The sequence below is a fragment of the Nannospalax galili genome, unplaced genomic scaffold (genome assembly GCF_000622305.1).
Source record: "Nannospalax galili isolate Female #2095 unplaced genomic scaffold, S.galili_v1.0 scaffold327, whole genome shotgun sequence".
NCBI classification, from domain to species: Eukaryota; Metazoa; Chordata; class Mammalia; order Rodentia; family Spalacidae; genus Nannospalax; species Nannospalax galili.
The window spans coordinates 1,507,605-1,518,081 of record NW_008356950.1 but is presented as its reverse complement, the minus strand read 5'-3'; the positions used below and the strand labels follow the sequence as shown (position 1 = coordinate 1,518,081).

Here is a 10,477-nt window from a genome sequence, read left to right as displayed (position 1 = left end):
CCTTGTCCATAGAACTAGAAGTTGAACTTCATTTTCTGACTACCTCGGTTATTGACAATATCACATGGCTGTGCTGAGGCCTAGGACTGCATTCATAAATGCATGTCTGAGATACAAAATACTTGTATCACTGATTTCCAGTGGGAATCAGAATAAACTTAGGGGCTAATTGAAGTAAATTGTCAAAACCTGCTGTGGCACAGAGACTATTTAAAGAAAGTTTTATTTGATTGTTAGTCCAATTTATTGCCAGAACTCATCAGGATACCTTAAGCATTTAATATAAAACAAGGCCTTAGTGATACTGTGTTTATAAAATTAAATGACATATATGAAACAAGAAATAATTATTTTTGAAAGCTGTTATATTAAAATATTTTAAAAATACATAATTCACAAGTACATTCTCAATGAGAGGTTTGACATCATACTGTGGACAACTTGATAATAAGTTTCTTCCTCTTTGTATTCAATGTACTATCTAACCCATTGAAATAACTTTTTATTAAAAAATTATAATCTAATCAATTAAAAACCAAATATTCATGATTACAGGACTGTTTAGAGAAGCATATTGAAGTTATTGTGCACTTATTTTGATTTGGTTCAATATTGTTTAGTTTCTGAGTCTGTGAATTTTCCTCAGTGACTTATGTTTCCTTAGTGTTGTGCTGATGATAATCAGCCTTTTGTTCTTATAGATGTAAATTATGATCTAAGTTACTACCTTTCTTGGCTGCAGTTGATTCTGGCACACTGGGATTATCATCAGTCATGCTGTTGTCCCACTCATGGATCAGATGAGGCTTTGTGATGATGTTTCTGGATGGCATGCATCCATCCCTTATATAATGGACAAATGGAGTGCCCATTTCCAGCAACATTATTAAGTGTTATACCTCAAACTCTTGAGACCTACCAGTCCTTCAGCGTGTCTCCTTTATCAGTTGATTACTGGCTGTGTCCAAATTGACAAAGCTAACTAGAACAATGTGTATTCTATTTTCTGGTTCAATTTTATGAATTTTTTATTGTGTGCTTCTGCTGAGCCCAAGATCGCCTCAGCTGTTTGAGAGAGTTTTCCTGCTTGATCCACAGTTGATAATGAATGCTTCAGGGTTAAGTTTGTCCGGATTTATTTCAAGAGACAGAATAAAGTTACCTGCTTGGTGATTTCCAAACTCATGTAAAATTTTATGTAACTCCTTTCTCTGGGTTTCATTCACAGGTTAAATTTACCTATCAACTACTGAGAAATAAAATCAGACAAATTGGTTAAGCAGCATGGATTTTGTAGTGGGACAATATAGTTTAAATGTCACCCTGTCATTTCCCAGCTGAGTATGCTTGGGCAAGTATTAAAGTATCCTCTGTGCTTCAGTTTGCTTATTGCTATATTAAAAATTATAAACTTACATTGCAAGATTACTTTCAGGAAAAAATGAAACCATGACTATAAAGTGACTAGCACATTCTCTAACATGTGGTCAAGATGCAGAAAAAGCAGCAGTTGTCACAATAATTGAGCTGAGAGATGGATGCATGCTGTACTGGTGCATGGTGTACTGACAGATGCATGAACCCTGGTAGGAGATAAGATATTCTTTAAAAAGATGCTTGTGCCCCTTCCTTCACCTGTCAGACTGTTGAAACAACAGACCCAAAATAATTTAAAATTTTCCCTGGGGAATTTCATTCTTTGGGAAGGGAAAGGTTGAAATCCTTGTACCATCCTGAGGAAAAATATGGCTCAGTGGAAGAGATTTCACACACTTCTGACAACTGAGAAGACCACATAGAGCCAATGCAGTGGTGGACCAATGAACGGTGGGATCACCGCTGACCAGAACTGCTTAATTATGTATATCTGTTATCTTCTTTAAACATAAAAATCCTCCTATCAGAACCCCAAAGACAGAATCAGAGAGTCACTGGATCCTTTTATTTGTTCCCCTTCCTAATGTAGCCTTGGTCATTAATTCTCCTTTCTCTGCTTTCACTACTATTTGTCTCTTTAATATATCAGACATGGGTGGCTAGACCTAATTTGTTGGGCCTTGCAGAAACCAGGCTTGGACTCTAAAACTCTGGAAACAATTTTGGCAACCCACCTGTCTCCTGATTGGATGGTTCCTCCAATGGGCAGGGCCTGACGCGGAGCATCAGGATGGAAGCCAGGAGCCGTAGGTAGAGAGCATGGTGTGGGGAACGCGCAGCCAGCGCAGCAACTCAAAGACAGAATGGACTGACTCTTGTGGACCTGGGGTGAGATCGTTGGCCCCTGAGGCATGAGCCAATGCTAGCAGGGACTATGGCAGCCAGGGCATGGTCTGATATGGCAGGCTCTAAGCCATGCCGCCAGAGGCATGGGGCTAGGAACTGGGTTCTCTTCCCTTTGTAAGTTAATAAACTCACATAAAATATATTATATGTTTTGTCTGATCACACAGGAGAACCAGGGGTAATTCGGGCCACAAAATTGGCATACTCTGGCAGGATATGATGAAACAGAATGAGTTTGAAAAGAGTGCTGATGGTGGCGCTGATGTTGTTGTTACAATGGATTACTAAAAAGAGGCCAGCCATGCAGAAGTGTGGGTCACAGCTATGTTGTAAATGTGGGAATATATTGCAGATGTGTGAAGATTTGTTAAAAGTTACCCAAAGGTTTAGAGAGAGCTCAGCCACTTTGCATCATAAAGGATGTGTCCCAGGCAGGAGAAACTGAAAAGGCTGCACTGGCAGACCCAGTTGTAGTTTAAGAGAGAAAAAAGGTGGGACACTTTCACTTGTGTAAAGTCTAAGGACTCAGAGGAAAAGGCAGATAATAGTAAAAAGGGAAAAAAAGCTAACTGTGCTGTATCTAGGAAATAGTCCATGCTAGAACTGTTAAAACTAGGAAAAACTTACAAGCAAGCAAGCAGAGAGCCCCTGGCCACATGGTTTTTGAGAGTATGGGACATGAGAGAAAACTATGTCAGTCTAAGTCCTTCAGAAGCTTCACATCTGAGTTATATGACCACCCATCCATCCTTGCAATATAGGCTGTTCAACCCAGGCCAATGTGGGGGGGGCAGTCCTTAATGGGGTGGCTGGTTGAAGGCATTAAAGATACATGTCTGTCACCAAGGGAGATTAACATGATTAGCAAGGGATGGAGGACTATAAAGGACAGGCAGGCATTCCTGAGAGAACTAGGCATGAGAAAAGCAATCTATGATGTCCAGTTCACTGGGCCTGATAAGACTGAGCTCACCAGAGATATGAAAGAGAGCCTAATTCAACTGGGACCTCGAGAACGGTATGGGGCTTTAATGGTTTTACTAAGCCTTTTGATGGGACAAGATCTTTGTAAAGCGAGAGAGGCTTTGGTAAATCTAAATGATTCTAATCAGCATGTAAAACGCGTCTGTAAAATAACAGAACCAAATGTGGCAAGACTTATGTCAAGCCCAAATCCCCAGAGGAGAAAAGATGACAGAAAACTAAATTTTGTACTAAGGCATTTCTGGAAGGTTTTAAAACCAGAAGAACAGTTTACAAAGGACATTCAAAGGATAACAACTGTACAAGGGGTGGTTAAGAATCCTCGAGGGTTAAATAAGATGCATTTCTCTACTGAAAAAGGCTATACTGGGGTGGAAGCAGGTTTTCCCACCAAGTTCTCCCCCAGAAACCTGGTATGGTCAATGGGAGGATGACAGATGTGACTACAGTCAGGAGGCAGACACAGAGCCTGTCTGACTCAGGGGAGCAACAAGTGCAGCAGGGACAGGAGAAGCCCCCTGCCTGCTTAGCTCACTGCAGGGTCAGGCAACTGGGGCCAACACCTGTAAGTGTATCAAGAATAAAAGAATACAAAAGAACCTGTTGGAGCATGTTAGTGTGCTTTTTAGGATACAAGATGGCCCCTTAACCCTAGGGAACCAACTACCCTTCACTCACAGGGCTGATCACATGATTTACAGGAATTCTAGTCCAGATCAGTAAAAATCTGTAAACTGAAACCTAAGCCGTCTGCTCATGTATGATCTGATCATTATACTCTCTCCTGAATGATTATTGTACCCTCTCCTCAATGACTTAAAAACCGTATACAAGCTCGCTATTCTTCAATAAAGCAGATCTGCATCTCTGAACCTGATCTCCTGTGTCTGAATGCAGCATCGCTGACACAGCCTCCTCACCAGCCCTGGGGTCCGGGATCGGGTGGGATGGCGACGACCACTGAAGGCGGCCTGAACTTAGCGGCCACGGCTGATGCCCAACGTGTGGCTCCTGAGTCCCTCTGGGTATGTCTTGCAGGGTGAGTGACTCCAGTATGGGGAATAGTTATCCAGCTTCCGCTGCCCCGCCCCCATGCCACAGCGTTGGTTTCTCTCCTCAGGTGCAGGCGAATTAAGGTAACAGAAAAGGATGTAGCCAAAGTACTAGGTGAAGTTTTGGCTCTTGCACTTTGCTTTGTGGAGTCCTGTTGCTGGGATCCTGGACAATGGGCTCATGTGTTTTTCTTAACTAGAAAGAAATAGGTCAAGGAGGGGCACCTGCAATCTGGGCCATTCTATCCCATTGTAACTGTCATTCTGTCCTCTCGGTGGGGAGTTCCCCCCATGCCCCTGAACAAGATGATCTTATTTTAAAGGAGATAGATAAACAAATTCAACAGCAGGATGCTGTGAACGGCTTGCCCCAAGTGTTCCCGGTCACAGTGAAACTACCAGAGCCTTGCTCTAACAAAAAGGCAATGTCTACTGCTGAGGATTCAGAAAATGAGAGACTAGGGTCTGAGGGCTCTCAGTAAAAAGAAGGAAGTCACGCCACCCTCTGCTCCGCTGTTAGAGGGCGTTAGCTATCTACTTCCACCCAATGCTGGCTGTGGGGGAGCCCCTCCCCTTTGCCCCTCTCTGGGAGAGGAAGACTGAAAGCCCTTTCCCCCACCCTCCTTTCTGTCTTGTTCAGAGTACAATACCACACAGTTCTCCCCTGTTATGATTGCTCAGGGCCAACAAACTCCTAATGTCTGGAATCCATATTCCCATGACACCTTAAAAAAATTGCACAAGGCGGCACTTGAGGATCGTCTCCATTCCCTCTGGTTTAGTCAACTTTTAGATACAATTAGCCATGCAGCCAATACCCCCTATGATTGGCAGCATATTGCCCATGCCTGTTTACAAGGAGGTGACTTCCTCTTATGGAAGGTTGCTTATCAAGATTAGTGTGAACAATAAAAGATCACAATAGATGTGTCAGTGTTCAGAATATAGGTTTTGATGCACTAGTAGGGCATCCACCAATCACATAAACTTCCCATGTAAAACTGCTTTATGTGAAGCATGACCTACAGAAGCACTAAAGGGCTTAACATTAGACAAAATCCAGTAAGACTCAATTAAAGGAACATTCAAAGAGCAACCAGGACCTTGCCAACTACCATTACAGGCACACAGTTCTCCTGTTAGGTCACAGTAGCCATGACCTGGACTGCCATAATTGGCTTTACAGTAAGGAATATCACATGCTTCCCCCTTACTCACAGTCACAATACACTTGACTTACAACAGAGACACTAGTTGTACGCTTTCCATGACCAGAGTAATTTTTAGGACAAGAACTGATTAAATAAAAAATGTTAAAACCTGTTAGATTATATACAACATCACTGAAAAAGTATAATAGTACATAGCCAGATGTTGTAACAACTTCAGGCACAGTTTCATTTCCCTTTGCTTCTGGGATAATCAAACCAGTAAGTACAGCTATTAAAGGTGCATATATAAAATCTCCATCATAATGCTACATTCTGTAGCAAAATGATTGAATTTTAACCTTAACACTGCATTTGGATAGCTTTCAATTAGCCATGTACATTTAGTTTTATATTTATAGTTAATTGGACCATCTGTTAAATATCCAGAAGGTTGTGTTAACTTGAACCTACCTTGGCAGTGCTGGCACTGGTCCCCCACCCAGCCCGGTCGCAAAGGCAGGTGGAGTTGACACAGCGGCCCAAAAAGCAGGAGCCGCTCTGCTTGCGGGGCTTAGACTGGGACATCTGCGTGTAGAGTGCCAGGTAGAGGAAGCCATAACACAGCAGCCAGCTGTACCCGTCCAAGAGCCAGGAGGAGGTGCCCCCGCCACCGCCTGCTGACCAACCCCTCCGCAGCCCTCGGGCGATGGGCCACGGGGGAGCCGAATGGGCCCAGACAATGGGCTGCATCTTCCTGTTGTCCTGGGTGCAGATGCCCCTGGAAGGGAATTCCAGCTGCCCCGTCCCAGGCTCCTCAGCAGCTCCTCAACAGTGCCTGCCCCAGTCCGGATGTCCAGTCAGGAGTGCCAGGTCCCAGCCCTCACGGTGCTGCTCGGCTGCTTCCAGCTGCACTCAGGCATTGCCACCTGGTCTCCTTACTTGTCCTCTGTGGACCACAACCCCACAGCTGCGGCAGACCCCTGAGCCGAGCTGCAATCTGGTGGCACCCAGCAATCTGAAGGGGTCCTGAGGAGGAGGACACCTGACTGACAAAGGCCCCCTCATAAGGATCCTAATTTTGCTATACAGCAAGTTCTATTTGTCCTAAATTTTCTAAAATTTGACTCCAATGGCCTCCCACCAGCAATAATATATTGGCGGGCGTTCACTCATCCCACTCCCGCCCCCATGGTGAGATGGAAGGACCCCCCTCACAGGAGAATGGAGGGGCACACACTTATTACTAACACGAGGGCAAGGCAATGCTCGTCTTTCCAGATAATGTTCCAGCCCCCATGTGGATCCCTGCCCGAAACATCAGTTGCCTCTGACACAGCCGACTCCAGAGGAATTGGCCTCAGAGATGTGACAAAACCAAAAACCCAATACACAACAGATGAGAGACCTGACCATCAATAACCGTCCAAACAGAGGAGAGCCAGAACGTTTCAGGCAACGATGACCCCAATACCAGGTCTGCCCAGTGACCTGGGGGGAGAGGGACCTTAAGTTTTCCCCATTGGAACATTCACGCCATACGAGGGCAGCTGCCCTGGTGATTGCTGTCACCACTCTTTTGGGTTTCAGTGTTGCCAGTGCCCTAGGGTTAGGAACGTCAGCACTGATCCTACAGGACAAAAATTATAATGCCCTTAGTATGGCTATTGATTTGGACTTAAAAGGATTACAAACAGCTATAAAACATCTAAACATCTTGAGAGTTCCCTGTCCTCCCTTGCCTAGGTCACCTTACAAAATAGGAGGGGCCTGGACCTCTTGCTCCTTCAACAGGGAGGATTATGTGTTGCTCTAGGAGAATAGTGCTGTCTCTATGCTAATCATTCTGGTGTCATAAGGAACTCCTTGAGCTTAGTCCACAAAAGGATCTTAGAGAGAAAAGAGACCAGGGTAAAGAACCAAAACTGGTATGAGTCATTATTCCAGTCTTCTCCTTGGCTCACAACACCCTTTTCTGCCTTAATCGGACCTCTGGTCTTGCTCCTTCTGGCCTTAACCTGTGGCCCAATTCTTTTAAGAGCCTTATTTAACTTTATTAGAGAGCAGATCGCTACAATTCAACATATGATGGCACTACCTTGCTACTTACCCCCTACCCCCAGTCATGCCCATACCCATGTTTAAAAAGGATAAAAATCATGGCCACAGCCATACAATGGTCCTAAAACAAGTTGGGTTATTCTGCTGAGAGCCTTTCTGGGGACTACCTTGGCTCAGACAATGCAGATGTTGATCCTAGACGGTCCTAGATTGAAAGTACATTTGAAGGCCCTGGCTCAGATGAGATGATGCCAACAGGCTTCTCCATTCAGGTCTTGTGAGCACACTCCAAGATGGTCCAGCCATTGCCCCACATTGCTTCATCCAGTAGACCTCTTCCTTCTTCATATCACACCAGCCCTGCCATGGCCCCAGTTTGGACCCCAGTTTGAACCTTAAAATAGCCCATCTTTTAAACAAAAAGGGGGAGATGTTGGAGTATGTTAGTTTGCTTTTTTAGGACACAAGATGGCCCCCTAACCACTGGGAACCAACTACCCCTCCCTCACAGGGCTGATCACATGATTTACAAGAATTCTAGTCCCTATCAGTAAAATGAAACTGTAAACCAAAACCTAAGCTGTCTGCTCATGTATGACCTGATCATTGTACTCTCTCCTGAATGATTATTGTACTCTCTTCTGAATGACTTAAAAACCCTATATAAGCTCACTATTCCTCAATAAAACAGATCTGTGTCTCTGAACCTGATCTCCTGTGTCTGAATGTGGCACCGCTGACACAGTCTCCTCACCAGCCCTGGGATCTGGGATCGGGTGGGGTGGTGGCACTGAAGGTGGCCCAAATAGACAGCATCAAGACCCCATGTAAAATCCCCCAAGTGCAAAATGACTCCAAAGGAATAACTAAAAATGGTAAAGAGCTAACCAAATTAATGCCTTGTACCCCTTGTTAGGAGTATCTAACAAGGATCTATGGAGAAAACTGTTAATATGAATGGACAAAGCCTTTTCATGCTTTGTGAGACCTTGCCTATGAGTGATTTAATATATGTTAACCTTCCTTTCAGTGTTTTACAGATGTGAAACCCATTTGAAAGATGCCTGAAGAAGCAAAGGCCAGCTATAGCTGTAAGATTCTTGGGAGTTTTATGTAGGTAGGGTAAGATGATGATATAGACTTTCAAACTATGAAACTGTTAAGGAAATCTACAGTACCAGGGGTGGGTTGCCCCTCTATGAGCTTTTGGTCACAGAGTGATACTAGAGGTCCTCCAATTCACCAAGGCTATTGCCATTAACGTTGGTTGTACACTAGAAAGGTTGGTAATGCCATGTTGCTGAAGACACTGCATATTGTGAGTGTGGGAAAAGAAGAAGAGACGGAACTGGGACTAAGCCAAAACACTCAGTGCCAGTGGATGGATGATGTTCATATTGCCAGGAGGCTCTATACGGATGGTTGGGGAAGAAAGGATCCCCTATAATTCTACTCAATTGTGGACCCCACATGCTGCACTTCATGGACATGCCAAGCAATACCTGCAAGTGCAATAATGGCTTGGCCAATACACGTACAACTAACAAATTTCTAATTGAATAAGGCCTGCTCCTAGAGGGGGAACACACAGCTGGCACTGTAGACCAGGCCAATGCCTTGTATCAAGACAGGCTACAGGCCCTAGTGGAGAAGCCATCAGGAGTATGTTGTTTAATGTGTATAGTACACCTACTGGGATATCTTCTAAGCATTTGTATTTACATTCATGTTTATTTAAATGTGTCTACTCCCATTTGTCTTTATAGTAGAAGAAACACCACTGAGATAGATCAGTGTCCAAGGCCTAAAGATGACTAATGGGGAGGCCCAAGAAGCCACTATCATGCCATGATACAAGAGCAATCACCCTACATCTATCATCCCCTCCAAAGCTCAGGGACTTTAGAGGAAGATGGATGGGAAGAGCGGAGGAAAGGAGTGGAGTGTCTACCCATTGGTTGATTCCTCCAATGGGTGGGGTCTGACATGGAGCATGGACTATGAAGGGAAGCCAGGAGCTATCTTGGGATGGAAGCTGGGAGCCACAGGTAATGTGTGTGGTGTGGGGAACACGCAGCCAGAGCAGCACTCAAACACAGAATGGACTGACTCCTGTGGACCCAGGGTGAGATCGCAGGCCCCTGAGGCATGAGCAAATGCTAGTGGGGACTATGGTAGCCAAGGTGTGGTCTGATATGGTGGGCTCTGAGCCACGTCGCCGGAGGCATGGGGCTAGGCACTGGGTTCTCATTCCTTTGTAAGTTAATAAACTCACATAAAATATATTATATGGTTTGTCTGATCATGGAGGAGACCCAGAGGGAATTTGGGCCACACCACCTAAAAGAAAATACATCATCTGGGTATCTGCTGCTATCAGCAAATTGTGCCTGGGGAGTGAGAAAAGATTGAACAATCCCTGGAATCACTTTATTCCAGCAGTCTCCCATCTTTACTTTCAAAAGAATGATAAAGCAACAAAAAAATGACATGACCTTAAAATGCTTTAATTTAACCAAAATAATTATGAATAATGCAAATTACAAATATTTTATTACATTACATTAAATATAATAATAAGGAAAGTGGTGATGGTTGGTCTGGCAATTCTGGTAATGAGAATCGTTATTAAGGTTATGTAAAATGATGAATATACGTATGTTTGGCAAAGATCTTTATTTTAAATATCTTCTCATAATAGAAGTACAGGAAATTCTGACCACTACAAAGAGCATTCAGGATTTCGGTAAGTTTATTGTGTATATAATAGAAAAGGGGCTAAATTACTAAGTCATACTAGGAAGAGAGGTATGTAATACCCTGAACTTAAAGGGTAAATAAGTTGTTGCTCTATGCTTTAAAAAAAAAAAAAAAACTCAGAAAATTTCTACCCATGCCGGCACATGCCTTTAAGCCCGGGGGCCGGGGGCAGCAGAGGCAGGGGGGTTC

At 44.0% G+C, this 10,477-nt stretch overlaps 1 pseudogene; it reads right to left on the bottom strand.

The window, feature by feature from the left end:
* Positions 1-5,297: 5,297 nt before the first annotated feature.
* LOC103751363 lies at positions 5,298-6,220 on the bottom strand (annotated as a pseudogene).
* Between the last annotated feature and the right edge of the window lie 4,257 nt (positions 6,221-10,477).